Source organism: Haliotis asinina, chromosome 9 (genome assembly GCF_037392515.1).
Source record: "Haliotis asinina isolate JCU_RB_2024 chromosome 9, JCU_Hal_asi_v2, whole genome shotgun sequence".
Classification (NCBI taxonomy): Eukaryota; Metazoa; Mollusca; class Gastropoda; order Lepetellida; family Haliotidae; genus Haliotis; species Haliotis asinina.
This window is the reverse complement of record NC_090288.1, coordinates 18,685,140-18,709,454: the sequence shown is the minus strand read 5'-3', so window position 1 is coordinate 18,709,454 and position 24,315 is coordinate 18,685,140. Positions and strand designations below refer to the sequence as shown.

General features: G+C 36.0%; 1 pseudogene; it reads right to left on the bottom strand.

Annotated features, from left to right (window-relative positions):
* Positions 1 to 2,230: 2,230 nt before the first annotated feature.
* The window catches only part of LOC137297156 (synaptonemal complex protein 1-like), a 36,418-nt pseudogene continuing 14,333 nt past the window's right edge, over positions 2,231 to 24,315 (bottom strand).

Here is a 24,315-nt window from a genome sequence, read left to right as displayed (position 1 = left end):
TTTGTCACTCACTGTATCAATATTGATTTTTTCTATTTCAGTATAGATGTGGGCCTACTGTCCCCGGTGCAACATTGATTGGTACATTACATATAGGTATGTACATACTGGTGTATGTGTTCCAGAAAATGTACATGATTTATGAGGTAGTGAGTGAACTTTACTATAGCATGTCACAGTTGATAGGCATGGTACGTACAAAAGTACAAAAGGCTACCAGTATGTTTTTACCAATAGATGTTTGGTTAGATGACATGAGCTTAATAAATTCTATCACATAAGAATATGTGTGGTGTTTCTTGGCTGTAAACTTAATTAATTAAAAAGTTATTTCCTCTGTCCATCGAGATATCTGCCTTCTTCATTAAATTCATGCATACATGTATTCCAGGGATGTGCATGAGGTATGAAGTAGTTAGTTCACTTTACCATAGTATGTCTAAGCTGCAAGTCACAGTAAATAAAACAGGCTAAATTTCTAGCAACAGATGTTTGGTTAGAAGACATGAGTATATTAAATTTTGAGACAGTAGGATATTCATAATATTCTTGTTGATATGTCGTTGATGTAGCTTGTCAAAAACTGTACAGATCAATTGAAAATGATATTCTGTCTCAATACAGCCACAGTTGCAAATTTTACAAAATTGTTCATTACTTGGCACATTAAGATATCTACTTTCCTCAAAGGCTAGAGAATGTGAGCTACAGGGAAATTTAGCAAATGCCAGTCGAAACCTATGGACTGTAATTGCTGAAAGATAGAATTCTGCTTCAAAAAGCTGTTTATACAACACATACAAGGTAGATTTAGGATTATTAACCAGACATGCACGCCATTCTTGTTCATATGAACATTTCAAATGGAAAGCAAACGCTGAAAGTAAAGCTTCAGCACAATCTACTTTTTGTCTCCCAAATATATCCCAAACCATATTTATACAAAAAGGATCTCATTCCCAAAGTCCAGTTACATTTTCCAGTACATTGCAACAACATTATAACTTTTTAACATCAAAACTTTTTTTTGAAAATCTAATCAGGCATTACCAATGGCTACACCAGGCAAGTGGACTAGATTGATATACATGCATTAAGAACATGATGACTATCAACACATTATTCAGTTGTATTTTAGGGCACATGGGAGATCCATTCTAAGGTTCAAAAGGGAAAATTCATCTAAACTGGCATACCCTGTGTACAGACATTTATTGACAGTCCCTATAAATGCCGGTTTAGAGGGCTTCTGCTGTATTATCTAAATGAATAACATCGTTTTGATAATCAAGGATGTCGATGTGAATTAGAATATGCTCTGGTATTATTTTCATATAATCCCAAACACTCATAGGTCTATGTAAATGCTCAGTATTGAACAACAATATGCCTTTAGTTTCTCAAGTCATATGCGTAAAGTTTTCATTACCTCAACTGAGAAAGTTTTTGTTTTTATTGATTGATTGATTTTTTTTCTTATTCCGTTTCAATTCTTAGATAAATTACATATGGCATAAAAGACAACATGTATCACATCAATGGAGTTTTGTAAGGTTATAAAAGTTATATAGATACTTTAAAGATCTTCACAGTTTCTATGGAGGGTATATAAGATTGAAGAAATAAGGCTGATGGGTGTGAATGACGTGGAAGGAGACTGGAAATATCAACTGATATTTTAAGAGCGCTTCAGTACTCAGTGCATATGGTACATAAACATTTCCACTTCTTTATATAGGGATCTAAGCTATTGATTTTTTCCTAGCTACATATTTTTCTGTTGTACACAAATGTATTTTAATAACCTAAGAAATCTCCCAAAAGAAAGCACATGTTGTTTCATACTTGAAACATAAATGAATCTTTTGGCTTAAGGTATAATATGATTTAGTATTTTATTGCCTTAGCACACTCCAAACATGATAATGACATTTGTAAAAGAGACATCACACTGGAGGTGGGTATTTAGAAATTGTTATAAATTTTGCCAAAGGTTTCTAACTAAATCACAGTAAAAAATATATATATGCAACACATCTTCTGTGGTAATTTTACAAAAATTACATGTATCAGTATCAACTGGTTTCATCCTCAAAACTGTACAAAGTTTTATTCTGAAGCACTTCAAATGCATCCAGACATTTTGTTCTTCATATAAAGTCTGTGACAAAAACTTTTTTTCTTTTTTCTTTATATCTATCTTCAGTCTTTTATCTCAAGCTAAACATTCTTATCGACATTGATTTTAGATACCCTGTATAACATTATCATTCATTTTGGTATCACAAAGTCTTCGCTTCTCTCCAGCTCTTCTCATGGGTGGTTGTGTTCTCTGAAAAGATAGATGAGAAAATCTTCACATAATACTAGAAATATTAATAGAAACTTTCCATAAATAACATATTCTGCACGGCATTACAATGCAGCAAGGGAAATGATGTTTCAATGTGCTTGGATTGGATTCTAACATTGATGCAATTCCTCAAAACAATTGTGATCCTGGCCCCATGATAACCATACAACACTAATTAAATTGTTTCTATGAAACTACTTAGCAGTTTTAATGAGTGTACAAATGCAATGTCATATTCATGCCCAAGATATGACATGTATGACAGCATGGTGTATGTGAATATAATAAGCACTAAAAGACAGCATTATCCCAAAAGTAACTTGTAAAGATTTGTATCAGCTAACAAGGAGAAGCCTCTCCTGGAATGTAAAAGAATTTAGAAGTCATGCAGGTTGAAGTAATGCTGAATACCATCACTGGATGGGTCTATTATGCTATATTATATTCATCTTGAGCTAAAGATGGACAATGTAATATAAGAACAGGCGGAAATGCAAGACTTATGTGGCCCCCCCTGAAAACCATGTGTCTTCATTCCAAGCATAACTGAGAAGGAATGCTTTATCTTAAAATGGCTCAATTTAACAAGATGTCTGAAAGGAAAGTCAAAGCCATCAGCATTCACACATTCGTAGTATAATGACTATTATAAGACCCAGCAGATACAAAAAGGATTTAGTTTGATATGTGATCAAGACAGTTACACACAAAAAAAAACCAGTTTGAGTCAGATTGAAATTTGGCAAAAATTAGTGCTCAGTTGTTTCCAGTTTAGAAAACAGAGCGTGGTAAAGCATCCAGTTTTTGTAAAAGTTTGCTGAAGAGCAATTGCTAAGTGCTATGGTCTTTTCAATTTTATATCTGGCAAAAGCCTCTTTTTTGAAGACATGAAAAAGAGGTTTAAATTTAAGAAACTTGCATTTGTAAACAAAATACTTGGCAAGCAACAAAATGAAATCAAATATCTTATCTGTAATAACATTCTTTTTGACACCAAACAAGACCAATGCAACAGATTCAAATTAGAAACATGAGTACATTCCAAAAATTCTTAACTACGTTACATTCCCATAACAAGTGCATGATAGTTTCTCTCTGTTTATTGCAGAACTCACAGTGATCACTCAGTGAATATTTGAGTTTAAAAAGAAAAGTATTTGTTGATAATATTCTGTTGACAATTCTGTATTGGAACCAACAGAGTTTAACCTCCTGTGTTATGCTATAGATCTTAGAGTAAATTTTGTTCCATTCCAGATTTGTAAACTGAAAATTCCACTTCTCCTGACCCTTAGGTTTGACATCAGTTGATACGAATGAATAATAAACATGCTTTGGTCCTGACTGTACACTGCATATTTTCTTTACAATACAACGGTCGTCTTCAACAGAATCATTAGGGTCTATAACTAGCTGAAGAGTTTTCAGATACTGTTTAACACTATTTCCAACACCATAATACTCTAAGAATGAAGAAGAAACATCATACATTTCAATGAAGTCATCCTAAGACAAGAGCTCCTTATTGCCATCAACAATGTCAAACACTTGGGAGATTCCCCTATCATGCCACTGTTTTAAAAAAATAGTCTTTTTGTTGATTCTGAACTGTGGGTTCTGAAACAAGGGTTCAGTCAGGAAACTACTAAAAGTTTCTGGTTTGAGTTTCTTATCTAAATCTACAAAAGATTGAAAGCAACATCTCCAGAACATATTATTGATATGTGCTGACTTAATTTCAAAATAGGATGCCCCAAATTCACCCAGCTTAGTCAGAGAAGGATGGATGGTTTCAAAGAGTAGATACCATTTAGTACAATTTGCAGATGCTTATTTCCTGATCCAAGTGGTTTTCACAGATTTCACATAGAAGAATACGTTGACCATACCTAAACCACCTTTCTTAACCTTTCTTAAAGAGCATGTCATTCAAAGTGAGTAGGAACTCTTGAGATGGATCAGGAAGAGAAAGCAGCAAATAGTTCAGAGTTGGAAATCAGCAACTGGAGTGACGGTTTGTTTCATCCACCTATTCATTATTTGTTGCAACTCATAAAGTTTACTCTTGTAGTATAATTCTACCATATCATTTAGGCTTGTGCTAAATATAATGCCAAGAATTCGGAACTCTACGGAACTCCAACAAATAGGCCGATCAGACATAAATCTTCCTGAACTACCCTTTTGAGAACTCGACCAGACAACTTTTTGTTATAATTGATCTTTAGACCAGAGATTTTGGCAAAATAATCAAGAATAAACAAACATGACTCAAAAGAAGATTGATTGCCAACAAGCAACAACTCAATATCATCCGCATACTTACTCAACAGATATTTCTTACCCTTTATCTGGATTCCCTTCATATTTTTATCTGAATGGATCACATTAGCCAATATTTCAGCACAGAGGATGAAGATGTATGGAGACAAAGGATCCCCTTGACGACAACCACGTTGGATATTGATCCAAGAAGACAACCGACCATTTATAGTCATGCAACTCTTAATATTTTATAAAAGCAAAAATGTACTTTCTTAACTTTTCTTTCAAGCCCCAAAATGTCAAGCATGTGTCAATAAAGGACCAAGAGATTGAGTCAAAGGCTTTCTCAAAATCAATGAGTAAAAGCATACCTGGTACATCATACATATCACAACAGAACATAACATCATAAATTAAGCGTATATTGTCACCAACGTATTTTCCAGACATGAAACCAGTTTCATCTTCACTGATAATAAAAGAGAGCTTTGCTTTAATTCTGTTAGCAATACATGCTGAAGCCAATTTATATGAAACATTTAGTAGTGAGATTGGTCTCCAATTAGTTAAAAAACGCTTCGGTTTATCACCTTTAGGAATACAAACGATAACGCCATGCTTCTGTGAAACAGATAATTAACCAGAGGAGAGAACATAATTTAGAGATCTTAAGAGAAAATGACCTATGTCTTTCCAAAAGAATTTATAAAATTCTGTAGGAAAACCATCAGATCCTGGACTCTTCCCATTAGGCAAAGTTTTATAGCTTTTAATAACTCATCTAAGTTAATAAATCTTCCATTTTCTGTCCTTCATCTGGCTCCAGAGTTGGTACAGTTTCCCTATCTAACACAGAATCAAGATCACAAACCTCCACACAGTCCTCTCCACTGGCATACAGATTCTTGTAAAAATGAGCAGCCTCAGCAAGAATTTCACTTTGGTTTTCTAAAATTGACCCATTTTTTAACTCCTGCTGTGAGATATATTTACTGACAAAATTCTGTTTTTCTAGATTACAAAAGTACTTGCTAACCTTTTCCCCTTCCATTATCCATCTTGTTCTTGACCTTACATTTACACCAGCCATTTTGTATTTCTTTATGTTTTCCTACTCATTACGTTCCTCCTCTAAAGCATTGAAGTCAATCTTTGCAGACTTTCTCTATTGTTTCTATTTCCTTGATGAGATTTAATTCTTTATTCTCTCTATCCTTTTTTTTGAAACAGGAATAAGAAATGCTTTTCCCTCGTATTTCCATTAACAAAACTTCAAAGAAGAGTTGATTATTAATATTGAATTGAATTTCCTTGTCGGAGACATTTTTGATTGACTTACCTCATCCTGACTGTCAGCATACTAGCATTTAACCCTCTAAAGTGTATAGTGTATCCTTAACTAACTCAACATACTCCTTGTCTCTTAGCAAAGAAGTGTCAAATTTCCAATAAGTGTTATGTTTTTCAGAATTCTGAAATGAAATGCTAATATCAACTACAGAGTTATAAGTTCTGTAAACCGCTCTTATTTTCGCCTCAGCTACTGTACATGGGAACATAAGCCTTCAGAAACTAGGAAATATTCAAGTCTTGCCTGTTTTAAAGGAGACTTTCTACTCCAAGTGAAGTGTTTGCAATCAGGGTTGAAATCTCTCCAAACATCAACCAAGTTCAGGTTACCAATCATTTCTAAGACTTTGTCTCTTGCTTTTGGATTGTTCAAGTTGCAATAATTATCAACATCAAGTGAATCATTTAAAACTAAATTCCCGTCGGCAACAAATTGTAATGTCAAGAATAATGTAATTTCCATTATCATCATTGATAATATTGTGAATTTTATAGTCCACATTTTTGTTACACAAAATAGCAACACCCGCTGACTGAACGTTTTTAGAGTTAAAATAACAATCAAATCCCCATTGCGCTCTTATGATTGGTTCTTCATCTTTAACAAAGTGGGTATCTTGTAAAAGATAAAAAGAGTAATGTTCAGATCTTAAAAAATTGAATACATGTTTTCTTTTAGCAGTGTCTTGGAGTCCTCTGCAGTTAATAGAACAGCAGCTAAAAGCTAAACTAGCCATTGTGAAATATATTCAAACCCTGAACGAAAAGGTCTTGAGAAACATACAAAAGACTATTTCCATTCATTCCACACACATACACACATGGTACATTGAATAAACAAAAAAAACCACAGAAACTCGAAACTTCAAGCATGGCATCACACCTTGATTACCGTAGCCCAAGCCCCAAGTGTTTGAATATACACTGATAAATGATAAATGGCATGAATGGCAATTTGAAACAAAATGAAGAAAAGTATCTTGAGGAGCTGTACGCGAAATATCAGCCATGTTTGTTTACACATTCCCTATAAGGGTAAACACATGATAGACACGTGATTAGTAGTAGCCAATGGAAGAGTGTTCCAAATATGTCCATACAAGTGACCTGAAAGTGGTGGTCTTGACCACGTGTTAACAAGTCAGAAATGTTTGTTATATTAAACCGTTTTGCAAATAAATGTTCACATAATCCCTAGTTTTATCCTTCTAGCAAGACATTCCACTGAAACATGCAAATAATCATTTCAAACGATGGACGTCAAGGAGCTGTACACGTCACATCAGCCATGTTTGTTTACACATTCCTTTTAAGGATAGACACGTGATTAAAAGTAACCAATGAACGTTGTGGTGTGATGCTTGTATACCAAATATGTCCATACACGTGACCTCAAGGGGCCCGCCAGGATACAGTCAAATACAAACCCAGATGAAAGAGTTTCACAAATTGAAGTACATTATCACACAGTGTTTGTAGTTTTCATAATTTGTCCAGTAGCTGTAGTAGTAGAAAAATATTTGAATAATACAATTTCCAGGCGAAGGGGTGTTTTTTTCTGCTACACTGATATGCATCATTTATCTATAGAACAGGCTCTTCTTCAAGACCGATATTTTTCCATTCTTGAGTCGGATCAAGTCGGTACTGTAGAAATACAGAGATTCCTTTCTCATTAATATGGGTTTGCAGTTGTTTGTTCTTTGAGCGTAAGGTGTAGGCTTTTGCCTCACATTGTCCTCACAGTTGTTTGAGAGGGGAAGGTAAGTCAGTGCAAATACGTAACTTGTTTTTAATCAGGTGAGGAATATTCCGTCATGCAGCTTGCTATACACCGTCTCTGTCAATCATCGAGACAAATTTTACAATGACGGGAACAGATGAGTTACTGACACCTTCCACATTATTGCAGCCAGGCATTCTCGGGAAACGATGGTAGTTCACGAAGCACATGTCATACACTGTGTTTTCATTGATGTGAAGAACTGTCTTGAAAATCTCACATATTTCCTTCAATAAATCGGTTTTCTGATTGGGAATGCCATGTATCAACAAATTTCTCTTCCTTGAATACAACTCTGTAAACACCACTTTGTTGTTGAGTGCCTTAATTTCTTTCCGTAACAGTTCCTTGGTACTATTTATCTCCCCTGCAACCTGTGTGATACGTTGATTTTGAAATTCCAAGGATTCCACAACATCTTCCACATGTTTGGTAAGTTTGGATACTTCTGTGGATACAAGGTCTATCTTCCTGCAGATCACATCTGTATGATTTCTGAGCAATTTCGTGAGGAAATCTTTCGAAATTACCTCACCGTCAGCAAATGTTGCCATTTTGTCTGACTGTGAAACTGGTGGACTCGTTGAACTGTCCAAAGTAGGGTTTTCCTTGATGAGGTATGTTGAAATATGGTTGATTTCAGTGCCTAGGGTTGTTGTTTGTTTCTTCGGTTTATTCTTTTTTTTCCGTTGAAGCCATTGTTTTGCAAGATCAGGGTAGATTGGGCCAAGAATGACGCTAGCCTGACGCTACCTCTCTCGCAGCCATACCGGAAGTCTGACTTGATGTCATTCAGTAATAGCCATGCACATAACATATACAACCTCCAAGCAAAGAGACTTATTTAGTTATTGCTATGCTGCCTGATGCACAGCATTATGGTGAAAATTTAGAAAAATCTGGTCTGATCCAATAAGCGACATATACATATGACAATGCATGTCTATACTTAGGTAAAATAATCTTCAATGTGATCACAGAACTATTCTTTTCCTCAACTAACCTTGCATACAAAACAAGAGACATAAGTAAACCTAGATTTCTGCAGACGAAAAGCTAAAACATATTCTTAAACTGGTTGAATTTAACATATTTTACCCTGGAAATTTATAGATAGTATGTTTTTTTGCCCGTAAGCTCCAATAAAATTGATTGATTTTCATATCAATACGAAAAGAGGTATAAACAAGGAAATTCTCACCAAACTGTGTTGATATGTCCAGTATGTTGGGTTGTGCCTACTATCAGCACTGATGGTTGGTGTACTCAGTATATCATAGATAGGTAGCCGCTGATTGCTTGCGAATGTTTCAAACCCTCCTTGAACAATGGAAAAGAATTAATCAAGACCATTAAGTGTAATAAGATTTATACCTGTATGATATCTACTTGTGTTTTAAACATGGAAAACTAATGTTCAACCAAGATACACATGTGGCATATTAATGTTCACTCAATATGTACTTCCACAGAAACTGAAGTGTCATTTTTTCATTTTGAGAAATGGTTTCCATGAGATCATGTGCATTCAAATTACATCCTCACTGTGTCACTTTCCTAAAATGACCACAAAAGATCAAAATAAATTAATACATAAAAATGAATCTACGATGCAGGTACATAAAACAACTGGAGGGCTACTGCTCAGTAGTCACACTAATGGAGGCTTTCATCATGAATGCACATGACAAATCTTGAACTTACATTCTCTGACTTTGCTCTGCCACGAAGGAGACTCTCTTTAACATTATGAGTATGAGAATTTTAGCGTTCATTTCATTTTGATTACTTAAATAATGATAATGTCTTAGTCCATTGTCCCTCCTCAAACAAACTAACCCGTGTTAAAATGCAGGTTCATATCTGGTGTTTGCTTGTCACACTTGATTCTCCTTCTCACCACCACTTCAGTTATAGACAGTGAAGGAGAAGAGTCACGGCTGTCAGTTGACTGTAACAGCACATCATAGTATTCATTGGATAGTGATTAATGAGGACTGGGATACATGTTTCCATGTGGATAAATTTAAGGTAGTTCAAGATTACCGGTACAATACTCACTTCTGTGCAAGGGGATGTCAGTGGCCTGGGAAAGCTGAGAGCTTGGCTACAAAGGAAAATGTATATTGCTGTAATTAAATGACTTTCATATACAACTGTTAACAAAATCTTTTTAATAAATAGAAGTTGTTTGTGTGTACTCATGAACTTTTTTCAGTAAAACATAATCATAGTATCTCTCAATCAAGTAATAAAATTCACTTTGAGAAAAGGGTTTACATATGAAAATTTATCAAACCTTGTGTCCATGGTCATCAGTTGATTTTTGTGAGAGCTGAATTGATAGCTCTGTGTCCTGCTGCCAACGAAAGGTTTGTTTGTCATTTGTGTTCTGTCTCCATTGTCTTCATCTCTGAATTCATACACTGATGCATTCTTGTTTGAAGAATTTACAGATGGGACTGCAGGGCTGGTAGGTGTCTTTGAAGTTGAGGTTGATCTAAGTGTTGTCTCTGAAACAATTCCTGAGGATAAAGTTGTTTTTGACCTGTTGGTATCAGATTGTTGATTATTTGCTGAATTTCTCTGCCTCAGTACTCTTCCTTCAAAATGCTGAGAAGATGATGCGTGTTCAGATCCCAGAGGTTTGTATCTCTTGGGTTTAGAAAATTTGGACCTCTTTTTCTTCCTTTTATTTGTCTTCTTTTTCTCAATATGTGTCACAGTCTCAGTTACTACTGCCTCTGTTTGTCGATCTTCAGTATGTACCAGGCTGGAAACTGCTTGAGTTTCATTTCTCAGAGGCTGAACAGTGGCAACTGGGGAGAATGTTGATTTTGCAAAAAATGATCTGGAATTTAGCTTCTTGAAATTTGCTGTTAGGGGAGATACAATTGCTGATTCTCGAACTGGTAAGGATCCATTTGCATTACATCTTCCAAATACAACAGTGGATTTAGGAAAGCCACAGGTCTCATTTGTACTCAGTCTATCTAAACCATCATATTTGTTTGCATCTGGTTCTTTATCCCAACTAAATCTTCTCCCAACATCTGTTGGCACATGGAACTGTGCTGTTTTATGTTCTTGCTGTTTTTGATTCTCTGCATTCCTCAGTTTTTGTAATTCCTGTATATGATTCTCATGCAAACTTTCAACCTGCTTTTTAAAATCCTCATGGTACTGACCCATCTTTTCCTCAAACTGAGGTAGAGACAAGAAACTACTGACCTGTTCATGCCTACACGTTGCATCTTTAATGTTTTCCACTGTATTCTCAAGTTGCTGCTCTTGTAGTTTCAAATGTTTCTTAAACTGAGTTTCAACAAATCTCTCCACTGATTGCCAGTGCTTCTTAAAAAGATCTTGTATCTCTTTCCTTTGCAGTCCTTCTTCTCTGGGATGATATGATACTTCTGTTAGTCTATCTATAAGTCTTGATACATGTCTTTCCAGCTCTTCCATCTGTTGCTCTTGTGCTGTCTTCAACTGTTCCAGGATATCTTGAAGACAACTACTCTCCTTTTTCCTGAGGTCTTTGCGTAAACTGGAAACTTCTGTCATCAGTCTGAGGCATAGTGAGCATAATGTTATTCATGCAGTTATTTTCTAAAAATGTTTCTATTATTTCATCATCATATTCACATTTTTAAAACTATCCATAATATTTCAGTAAGAATTCAAAATGGCAATTGTTTTCATTTGTAACATTGAGGGGTTAAAATATCTCATTGCCTGACACCCAGGACAAGTCATCTTTCTTTTCTGGCAATCAAATAGTGGTATCTTACTTGTCTGTGGGCTACTACATAATTTCCACTTCCAGTTTCAAACTGCACATAAACATAAACTGCATTTCCTTTCATATCTGCTAAAAATGCAGCTATTAAAATTCCCAATGACAATAAAGTAGAGTTACTTTATTTTTCTATTTATCACTTCTTGATGAATAGACCAGTAAACATTAACACCAAATACCATGTTGATTTATTCTTTCATAATAACATCATCATGAGCATGTCATAAAAAGTGGAAAATTAGTCAGGATAAGTTACTTTCTTAAGGTCACTTGCCTTATGGCAAGTGGAGTTTAAAAATTACCTCACAAGGTATCCATTGTAAATTTACCATAGCATCTCAGTGGGCTAGCACTCAAAGCCCATACCTAAAACACATAACTGCACTAAATGTAGCATAAACCCATTTCACCTTAATTCCATTGGCTTCATATCATTCATTAGTATTGTTTGTCCTTGAAATGAAGCTTATTATCAATTATTTCACCTCTTTTCTGAGTCTTTGGTCTGAGCCTGATGAGCTTTCTTGAGGTCCGAGTAATTTGTTTTCTGTTGCTCGAGCTGCTGTTTCTGCTCCTGGATCTGTTGAGTGTACTGCTCATGGTTGTCACGAGTTGTCTCCAGCAGCTCTGACAGTTTCTCATCAACTTTTCGATTTGGAGACAGGAATTCCTTTTGCAGGGCACACACTATCTTATTTGGCTTATCTTTCTCCTGGTCATCAATTATCTTCTCCAAAGATTGAATCTTGGCATCTCTCTGTTGAAAAATGGTAGTTAGTAGTGAATTGAAAAAAAAAATGAAGGCTTTTTTGTTGTAGCATGATAGAAGAAATACTAATCAACTGTGCCTTTTATGGTAATTGCTATATAACTATGTCAGTTTGCTTGATAAACTTAAAGGTCACATGCAACGTAAACTTTGCAGATTTTGATACCTTTCAGTATCCACTTACCAAAACAAATCATCAAAAATGCCAATTCAACCTTTAAAGTTGAAAAAAAATGTGATGAAAGAAAAACCTGCGAAATCGGAGTCCAAATAATTCACTAAATTTCGACCAACGCTGAGGGAAAAAGTGGTTTCAACAGCTGTGCGGCGCTGTGCCCATGACGCATGCGCAGTGAATAGGTTCGTGGAGCTTGAAACAGTATGCCTGCCCGGAGTATGAGGTCATGAGCAGTAGTCTAATCTTGCTTGTGTACACAAACAAGTAAATAATCTACTCATTACATAAAAAAACTTGTTGATTGTGGTATGCAACCTTTGTCACAGAGAAAGCTCAATGTCTATTTTATTGACACCTATATGTCTGCCTGCCTGTCTGCTAATGACAATATGCAGTACAAACCTTCAATCATTTACCACACGCAATTTGACACCTATCAGGCTATACGCCATAAACAAAATAAACTGATTCATGACTCGTGCACCCGAGTCCTGTCTCTGCCACATTATGTAATTAGACAGGTGTGATACTTGTACACATGACATGTTTAATGACTGTGGGTTGCAAACAAACTACATTCATTTTTCCCGGATGAATGGATCCAATGGAAACTGGTGCAAACTCTTTGTCAGTTTCAAGTCCTGCTTTGTACTTGGACGAATGACAGTTTCCAGCCGCGCAGTAGTTCATTATCTCTACGGAGATGATTTTTGACTGGATCGAACACGAATTCAGAGAACATGTGTTTACAAAACCCAACATATCTATACACATTCTTTATGGATAACAACTTCTTCTGATGCATGTGATTTTGTTTGACAACTATACATAAATCCATACTGAAACGACGTATCAAGTACAATAAAAGAAGTTGTTATCCATAAAGAATCTTACGTTCTTGTGACTCGCCATACTTCTAAAATGCTCATGAAACAGATCATCTTTCTGTACACACAATGAGCCATCAGCGTATCAGCAAATGAACCAGCCAATCGGAAGCCATTGTTACACGTGAGTGCACCCCCACCCACCATGACTGGGTTCGGTCTCCCGCGGGCTTCGTTTCGAGGGAAGTAAGCCCAAATAGAAAATATTGCACTTTTGAACCGTTATTGTACGCTTATAATTTTGTTTATTTATTTTTTACGAGCAGCAATGTATAGTATATGTCATGAATAATTGATAATTGTATTTTGATTATGTTTGATTTTTTGGTTGCATGTGACCTTTAAATCATTAAACTATGTGCATTAAACACTTTTTTTTCAATCTGAAATGGAATATGAATGTGTTTCAGCTTATCCAGTTATAAATCCTTTCTCCAAAACAGATTTACTTTGCTGAATCGCATAAAGAAACATGTTTTACCATGGCTACATCTTTTTCCAAATCATGTATCCTGCATGAGTTACTGTCTTTCTCCTGAACAGCATTTAGAATCTTATCTTGCTGTTTGCACAGTTCCTCCAAGACTACAAAGAGAAAACATAAATACAATGTTATTTGATTTCATAATTAAGTTAATCATGAAAGTGTTTCATTCATTCACCACCTCCACACAAGACTTACCTAACACTACTGCTTGATAAGTGTTAGATGAGCCACGACCTGACAAATGACCCCAATTTGCATATATGGGAATGCCCTCCAGAACATTCCATTTGAAACAAGATAGAAACAGGTTGTTGTCTAAATATTGAAAAGTTCAGTCTCCTCGTGTGAATCATGTCATAATGGTCTCTTTCTGAACTAAATCACTCTATGATATGTGTTAAATAGTAGTGGTATTGATTTAACTCCATGGTCAGCATGTATTGCATGTATCTACTTGTAGGAACCAAGTGTATTCGTCCAGATTACTTGCCCCGCATTCCATTAAAGAACAGTGGCAATATTCTATAAACTACAAATATAAACTTAAAAAGAACAAAGATATAGAAACAAACATAGATGATCTTTATCATAACAATTAGACGATAGATGCTACATAAGCAAGGTATATATATGAAACACAGTAACAAGACATATGATATAATGTGCATAATAATGGCCTTGGACAATCAAGGAATCTTCTATTTTTGTTTGAAGTTATACAAGTGGTAACAAATTATTTCTATATTATTTGATTGAGTATTTCAAAACATGAGCTTAATTTTTTCTGTTGTAGTAAGACTTTCAAATTTTACATTTTGAGAAGAAAGGGAATTAAATAAGTAGCACGTTACTTCTGAACATTCAAGGACTAAACATCGACAACAGAGATAATCTTCCAAAGGTGTTGGTGGTCTTGTTCTCCTACCTAGTTCAAGGTACCCAGTGATCACTCAGTCTTAACTTTGTGAAGTGGACATAGTTTGTTTTATCTTGCAGTGTTCAAGGTACGGTTAAAATTTGATTTCTGATATAAATTTTCTGTGGGTTCTAAGTTTATTCTTTGAATTTAGTGAATCTGGTATACCTTGAACAGAGGAGTGGAACATGACTGTGAATTTAATTTGGAGGTCCTTCAGAACAGAGGAAGAAGTTAGATTACTTTCCTTGATGTTCGACTTATCTAAGAGGCAAATGAATTTATAGTACCATCCAATTTTGTGTTTGGCAGGTTTTACTGATTCATTAAAAGCATGTTTCAAAATGGTCTTTGGAGATTGTAAAATATGACTATAGAACTGAACCATGGATTTTATTACTCTGAATAGTAGAGAGTACAAACCAAGCTCTGCTCTGCATGCCCAGTTGTGCATTTGCTGACTATAGATTTTTAAAGTTGACAATAATACATAATCGAATATGAAGTGATAACTCTTGCATCTACTTATAATATACATATATAGTACACATAAACCATACAAAGGTAACTGGGGTATTTTGTTCAAGCTGTTTCATGCTTATTTGAAATGTGATTTTTCAATGCAATTTACATAAGCATTGTGTAAGAAACGTTTGTATTTGATCTCTGTAATTATCTTATCCAGTGTAATGATCACGTGTATCAGATCCATCGTCAGTAAAAGGAGGATAATATATCAGTTACGGAATTGATGCGTATAATCATTCAATCAGACAACACTAAAGGAGATATGTGAACACCTCTTTCAACCTCAGAATAACAGCCTCTGGCCGAATGCATGTCCAGTTAAACTTTTGTCCCATGACAAGTGTAAAACAAGTTAATGCGCTGTTACATCATTGGACAACCTGTTTTGTGGTGTCACGCCCATTGTCAATCTTCTGAACCTCGTTTGCTTTCAAAACAAATATAACTATCCCCATCTTCATAAATATTTGGGGAGATTCAACTTCAAGTGTATACATCACAATAAATCAGTATTGTGTTACTTTTTTTAACTCTATAATACATGTACTTGAATTATGATAGTCATTCGTAACAATGTGCAGATTATATTGAAATGTTCAGCAAGCCATTATGTTTGATGTACAAGTAGTGTGCACAAAATGTATATGCAAATAAATACTACCTCTACTCAATGGTTGGATTGGGTTATCCGGGGTAAAAATAATCAGAAGTAGTGCTTTGAGCGCTTCAAAGAAAAATAAACTTGTCAAAGTGCTTGTTAGCTCTACGTGTACATTTCAGGCATCCTTACGATTATGTATGTTCACGATACACAAACTTTTTCACGATAGCTAGAGTTGATAGAGCCAAAATCTAACATATCGATTAGTCAGCGATCTAACCAATGGTCAATCTGTGTCCAAGCTGTCTAGTGACCGAATGTGCTCTTCAGAAATTTAGCCCATGCCCCATCACTTGTCATTTCCAATGTGACAGGTATCTCATGATACGATTGGTCATAGATAACAAATCAGGGAGTATATTGAACAGTTGAGATACAAAACGACCTATTCGGGAACTTTGATGACGCCCATCCCATGATCTTTTGTCTTATGTATGTGCAAGGACTAGCATTATACAATATGTATGCATGTATGTTCGTGCGATAACGTATATTTTCTGCGTTAATCTAGATTAACCAAAGCGACAAACTGTGAATCTGTTATATGTAAGTCACAGACTAGCATATTAGTACTTTCCTTAAAATATTCAGTATACACTAGCAATGTATCAGCGAAAACAATTCTTTCATAGATTATTGGGCATGTGCGTAAATTCGTCTTTACTGCCATTGACATAGATGTTTTGAACAATTTAATCTCACAAAATGATATGAGAGGGACATCATTTGGTTTAAGTATGTCTTACAAACAAAGAATCCAAACATATGCGAAGAAAGGCACACTTACATAATCCCTTACTTTATGTGCTATTGAAAGTTTCTTGACACCGCTCTGTAATTATCATGTGTAGCAACTAATTCTGTTGATCCATCATCAGTAAAAGCAGGATAGCATATTAATCATGGTATTGATACCCTTGCGTATCATCATTCAGACTACAGTAATAAGATTATTTAGCGCTACTTTTGGTCTTGTAACAACAGTCTCCGGTAGAATTTATACGTAGCCACGCCCCTACTCCCTTATTGAACTGACTGTCCCGGGACAAGCATAAAAAAAACATGTGTTGTTATTTTGTCGGACAACCCACTTGCTGGTGCTACGTACGCTTCATTCTCTGTACTGTATATGCACAAATGGGTGCAATCTGGTGAACCTTGATAGCGATACGATATCAGACAATACACAAATTGTTACATGATAGTTAGAATATACAACCAAAACACAACATATCCACTGGTCAACAATACTATAAAAAATCAGTGTATCCAATCTGAGTGACCAAACGTGCCCTTCAGAAATTTAGGCCATGCCCCATCACCTTGCCCTTCCTTTTTGACAGGTTCTCACGATACGATTGGTCAAAGTATCAGCCAGTATAATGAGTAAGTGAGATATAATGCGTTACATTCGGGATATTTTATCCCATCACATGACGGGAAGCTTTGTTTAGCATCGAGTAATGATAAATGTATCATTCAGTATGTATGTGTATGAATGGTGATGTATCTTTGCAGCGTTAAGTTACGATGAACAAAGTGACAAACTATAAATCTCTAAATGTTCCATGTTACATACACACCTATTGATACTTTCCTTGAAATAGTCAGTAAGCACGAGCAATGTATTGGCAAAAAATGTAGACGATTATAATGCAAGTCCCCCCCTCTTCTTAAACTCTATTATAAATAATATATTATAATTCAGTCAATACTATGAGAGAGACAGGAGGAATTTGTATATTTGTTCATCTCGCACGTACAAAGACCGCGTAGGTGTAATATACAGCACACACTGGCAAAGGGGTATAAGAGAAACATGTCATAAATTACAACATGCTGAAATGCTGTAATCTATGTATTCACATCGGCCTCTTTTCCATTTACATCTTTATGACACAATTAAATAATCAGTACTTGTTTGTGAGACAAGACAGTTTCCTGTCATATCCGAGACCTGCCAGGGAAATCAGACATGATTAGCATTAATTAGTCTCGTCGCAGCAATCAGGCAGTCAGCGAGGGGTGCCAGGTGTTGGGCAGTGGAGCGGCTCCAGGGCTTAATGAATGAATTGATTCTGTTGAGCAGTTTTTGTGGAGAAGTGGTTTAGACTTAATCCCCTATTTCACTATAATCAGAGAGAAAGTTCAAATATCTTTATAAACATAAAAAGAACCTATAAATACAAAAAACAAAATATGACATGCACATCTTTAGATCTCTATAAAAGACGTGTAAACTAAATGAGTTTTGTGCACTGGTATTTGAGGAGAAGTGGATAAAGTACACCCCCTGTTGTATGGGATGAACAGGATGAACAGAACCAAATTCAACTGAAGTCATGTAAACAATGCTACAAAAATGGTTTTGGCCCTCATTCTATAATAATATGTATAGGAAAGTGTTTCATACCATATATCACATACACAACAACAGTTGTTTGGGAGACTGTTATCAGATAAGTCCTGGTTTACCCTTAAAAAATTGAAAAAAATCAGCAATGTACATGGTTGTATGAATCAGACCACAACATGACCCGAGTCACAGAGATTTTCATGCACTGCATGGGAAGTGGTCATCTCATAAGAGAGTTGATTACTATATGAGAATACTGAATGCCATGCGTACATAAATAATTTCAGGAGATGATAGTCTGAGCATGGTGAATTGTAAAAGAGCGTTACACTGCTGACGGTGTATGTTATAGATAAATGTAGCAGTGTCGAAATGTAATGCTTTGTTTAGTTTTTAATTGTATGTATTTTCATTGTTTTGTGTTGTGATGGTATATATTAAATTTACTTATATATTAATGACAGGAAAAGAACTGATATGCTCACGTACCATAGTGTGCTGGTCAAACTACGTTATGGTGATGACTTCAGATGTAGTGTTGACTTGGAATGCTAGGTGTAATCAATGGTACTTGTGTCATCAGCTGAATAATCCAGATGGATGATGACGGGGGCAATTTTGTTGTAATCAACACTGTCTGAACTGTGATAGTCCCCTTTGATTTTCAGCACATGACCTTCAGTCATTTGCCACACATCTGGGGTAATTCTAGCAAAGGAGGCATAGACCAGAACCTTGACATCAGATAGTTTGAACGTCTTGTTGTGTCTGGATATGAACTCTTTGCAATTAGCCCAGATGAGCTTGATGGGGTTGAGCTCACAATGCCTCACTGGTGAACGGAGAGAAAAAGTGACTATGTCGAAATGCCAGGTCATCTGTAAGGTAAGGTCATCTGGACTGTTTTTTTGTTTTGGTTTATCTTCTTTAACAACTGCACCTTGGTTTCTGATTGTTTGTAAGGCACATTATAGGAAGTAATATATTCCTGCATATGTGCTTTAAGGTTACTCATAGTAGGAGTAATGGTACCAGGACCAATATGTTATGGTAACTGGCGTTATCCATAATATTGATGCTGGGTTTGCCTAGGCAGGGCAACAGTTCAAACCAGTCCAATAACACCTCACCATTCATTTCATGGTGATAATCCCCATCTGTGCACTTTGCCTTGAATACAAGATCACACCCCTCTATCAAACCCTTGGCAGAGGTGTGTGCGTGAAGGATGACCAGACGCTTGCCTTTCTTGACGGGAGTGTGGGTGCTTCAGTGTTATCTGACTGTAGCCACATGCAAGTGTTTTTTGCTTACCCACATTTTGTTAAGATAAACGCACTGAAAACCTTGGTTTCGATATTCCTCGATGGACCTTAGATTTGATGCCCGCATTGGACACAATGGAATATCTCTCTCTGAAGACATGTCATCCCTGCATTTTGTATATTTGAACCCCATTTCTACTAGTACAACAGCTAACGTTGGACATGACATGTTTATGGTGTCTTTTATTTCCTCTTGCATTTTGGCACAGGTTGGTGGTATTTTCCATTCATACAACTTCAGGACACCTCGTCGAATAACACTTTTATCAAAACTGTCTTGCTTGTGTTTCCTACCTGGCTTATTACTGGTTATTGGTTTTGAGACAAACCCCACTGTAAATTTCTTTGCAACCCCATATACCTGGTCATATGATAAGCCCAGTGCAAAACTGGCCCTATAGTACACCCTATCATAGCTAACAAATGGCTTCCCTCTGTCTCTAGCAAGATGGAAGTATTTAATGCAGCATTTAAACTTCCCGTCTGCACGACCATCCGGAACTGTCTGTTTGTCAAATTTCAAGAGTAACCTGTCCGTGGTCTGGTGTTTTTTACCCCTAACATCTCTGAAGGATGTTACTGCGTTTGAGCGGCAGATGATGATGTCCTTGTTCTCGCTGATGAAAAAAATGACAATGACCATGCTGACTCAGATTAAGATTCATTTTTCTCTGATCTTGATTGTGAGGCAAAAAGTGCAACAGATTTCTAGTTTCAAAACCAGATCATGTAGCTTAGCCTTGACATTACAATACATACAATAAAGTATTCAGAAACCTGATTACTTTGTTGTTTACTGTTGAAAACCGGATTGGCACGTTTGTGCCTGGACTGGTAATTTTTTATGTTACTATAACCAGGACATTTAGAGTTAAAAAGTTTATAAAACATTGATAAATATATAAGGAAAAATTGAAGTCAAGTTAGGTAGGGTCAATGTACTGAGAAAGTGCATTGACCAAGTAACCGAATTTTCATGGATTCACTTTTCTGTGGGGAAATGGTAATTTCTCTGAACTGACATAAACTAGGACCTTGTGATCCTACATGATTAGGCAGATGGACATTCGGATACTAATAGTCAGTGTGTCAATAAAAGGGACACGCAGAGGATCGGAAATAATTTGTTTAAGTATCTTCTGGCATCTACCAGTCTGAAATATTATTTGATATTTTGTCAGATATGTCAATGTTTGGTTGATGAATGGCTAAAAGTTGATTAACGAAGATATTTTATACTTGAAGAATTTGATGGTACTGATAAAGTTTCGGAAAGGGACTAATGAACATAACTAATTATTAAGATTGGGTATGAGTCATTTTTGTATGACGTAGGACATTATTTCGGGGGGGAGGAGCCTAAATTGTCACGACTTCTATTTTGTTAGCTGTCCGGTGAGTGGTGCGCGATTCTGGGCCCCACCGTTGACTTGAGAGGTTCTCTCTGTATATTGAGAGAATGGCTCAGATGAACTTGTAGTATCAGAAGTTGTGCCAGAAACCAACAAGTTCTTCCAGGATGGTGTAAACTAATGTTGTGTTTAGACCAGCAACTAGGAAATATTTGAGGACCTTTGTTTGTGAAAAACTATACCAAAAATAAAAGGACTTATCCTTGAGTATATCGTCTAGCTACATCATCCCCAGACAAAGAGTGGAGGAAATACAGATTGCCTAGGGAGAGGGTATAACACCCCGACACCCTCAGGTAACATTACCAGTCCATCTGTCTGGCTTGGAATTTGAGGAGTTTTAAACACCGTTTAATGACGTTGTGAACAAGCTTCTCTGTGTTGCTATTGGTGTTGCTGATGCAGCGCTTGAAGCATGTGATTGTGAAGTACATACACTCGTATACCGGGTGAACAGGATTATTGTGTTACATAGAACCTACACATCTCACACACAAAATAATTGATATACTACACATTTTCGAGGCCTCAATAATGCAGACTGACTTCAGGTTATGATCTGAAGAGAGTTGAGATGAGAAAATACAAGGTGATAACCATTTTTGTAGCATTTTTCACAGTACTGTAAGTTCACACATCTGTAGAAGTGACAAAATTAAGAAATTGGATGAAGAAGGTATACATTAATCAATTCGGTTGAGCAGATTTTGTGGATAAGTGGATAGACTTCATCCCCTATAACATTATATTCAGAGAGACAATTAACAAAACTTATGTATGTTCAAACTCCATTTAAATTGGAAAAATTAAACTATGAGATGCACACCTTTAGAGTCTTTTTAAAGGACTTGTGAAATCTACATAAATTCCATAAAGTAGTTTTTGAGCAGAAGTGGATAACATAGACTTTCCCTATAACACTATATTCAGAGGGAAATTCAACAAAATTAATGTAAGTTCAAACTGCATTAAAAACAGAAAAAAATATATAAAATACAAAATCAAAATATGAGATGCACACCTTTAGAGTCCCTATATAATAGCACATGTGTAATCTAAATGAATTCCATACGGTAGTTTTTGAGAAGTGGATAATGTACATCCCCTCCTTGTTCCCTATTACACTGTCATCATAGAGAAATTCAGCAAAATGTACTTAAGTTCAAATGTCTCTTTACTTACAAAAAAACCCAATAAAATAAAAAAATATGACATGCACCCACGATAGCCCATGTATTAGTTCACTGAATTCCATAACATAGTTTTGGAGGAGAAGTGGATGACTTACTCCCACAGCCACTTCCTACCCTACACCCTCTGTCCCTTGTTACACTATCATCTCAGAGAAATTCGGCAAAATGTACCTTTGTTCTAATGTCTCTAAACTTACAAAAAAAACCCCAAAACAATCAAGAGCAAAAACAAAATATGACATGCACACCATTAGAGTGGGTAGAGTACATTTCTGTTTTGCATAAACGAATGGATGGACACAGAGGGTAACCCTAAATGCCCCCAAACATATGTGGTGGGGACATAAATATGTAGGAGTATCAACAAATTTTGATAAGCTCTAAATAATCTTACTACCAATACTTTGTCAGTTAACAATCAGTTTTGTTCATAAAAATGATGCGTTGTGTTTCATACTTCAGTGCAAAAAAAATGTTGAAGGTAGTGAAGGTAATGTTCCTTTCCCATATAATCACTGAAATACTTACATGCTGTTATGATTTGTTGCAGATTTTGTTCAGACTGATCTGCAGTTTGTTCCAACCTTTCTCTTACAGCACTTAAAGTCAGTCTAACCTGCAAAAGTAGATATATACATCAGGAGAGCATCTTGCAATTGCATGAAATTCTTAAACAGCCAAAAATATATCATAATGAAAGAAACACATTTCACATTTTTCTTTCTACCCTTGTTTGTGCTGGAAACCACAGGCGTGAACCATAATGTCTTTTCCAAATACACAATTTATTAAGAATGATAAACACAGAACAGTTATCCCATAGTTTTTATCTCATGCTTTTGTTATCAAATAGGGTCTTCTCATTGCTAACAGGTATTGTTGGCAACATCTAGTATTGCTTGCATCAAGTTTTGTACAGACTTACATAAAGGACCATTTATAATTTATAGTTCGGGGAGTAGTATAATTAATGGTGGTTTTGGATCACCATTAATTAAACTACTAATTAATATCAATAACAAAAGATCTAGACCCCCATTCAAAACACTAAACCCAGAAATGACACAAACAGTCTCCCATTCACACGTCACAGTGGGGCTATCACCTTTACTACGTGAAAGTCCCCTTGTTCACGAAAGTTGCAAGGGCCACTTGACCCTTGCGTCATGAAATTTGTGCAAGGGAGTCAAACTGAGGCAACGGCGGAATACAAACTCCCAATGAACAGCTGCGCAAATGAACACAAGCCCACACCTAAACCGATTGAGCTACCCAGGACCTAGAGCTATAATCGCAGTTTAACAGGTCTATCCTGTGTTATCAACACTGTGATCACGTGATAGCTCTATGGCAACGAGACGCTGTGTATAGCACGATGGATATTGTCTGGCTGAGTCACAGCACAATGAAAAATAAAGATGTGTGTATGTATAGCCATATCAGTAAGCATATACTATATTTAACACTGTAATCACATGACAGCTCTATGGCAACTGTGATATGCATTATTGATAAAGTTGGGCTCACCGCCTGGCTGATCACAATGACTACAATGATACCAATCAAGGTCTATATTTAGAGTAACTAAATCGATTATGGGTTCAGTGTCGTATTCAAGTCTTATGTAGGTATCTTGGTACTCGGATATGTGTAATTTTATATTATCAACATTGAAATCAGTCAGAAAATCCTCCTTGTGGACATCTTTATTAATAACAAGAGTTAATAGATAGCCGCCAGGCCCTAATTCTTCGAGTTTGTCAACAATCAGAGACTCAGCATCTCTCCAAGATATGTTTTCAGCTCGCCACACTTCCATCGTTATACATAGGTGTGAACAAATCTCTAATAGGGTGAATACGCAGGTGGTGCAGAGGCTTGCAGCCGGCTAGAGGTCAGCTCATTTTTCATTTTGTTGTATTTTTCTAGTTCGCTTATGATCAAACAAAACTCCTCTTCTGAGATTTTATTGTCATTGAGTGCGGTGGAACCATGATCTTCTATCGTGTTTAATTTTGATACAGCAAGTATTCTAATTTCATCTTGTTTCTTT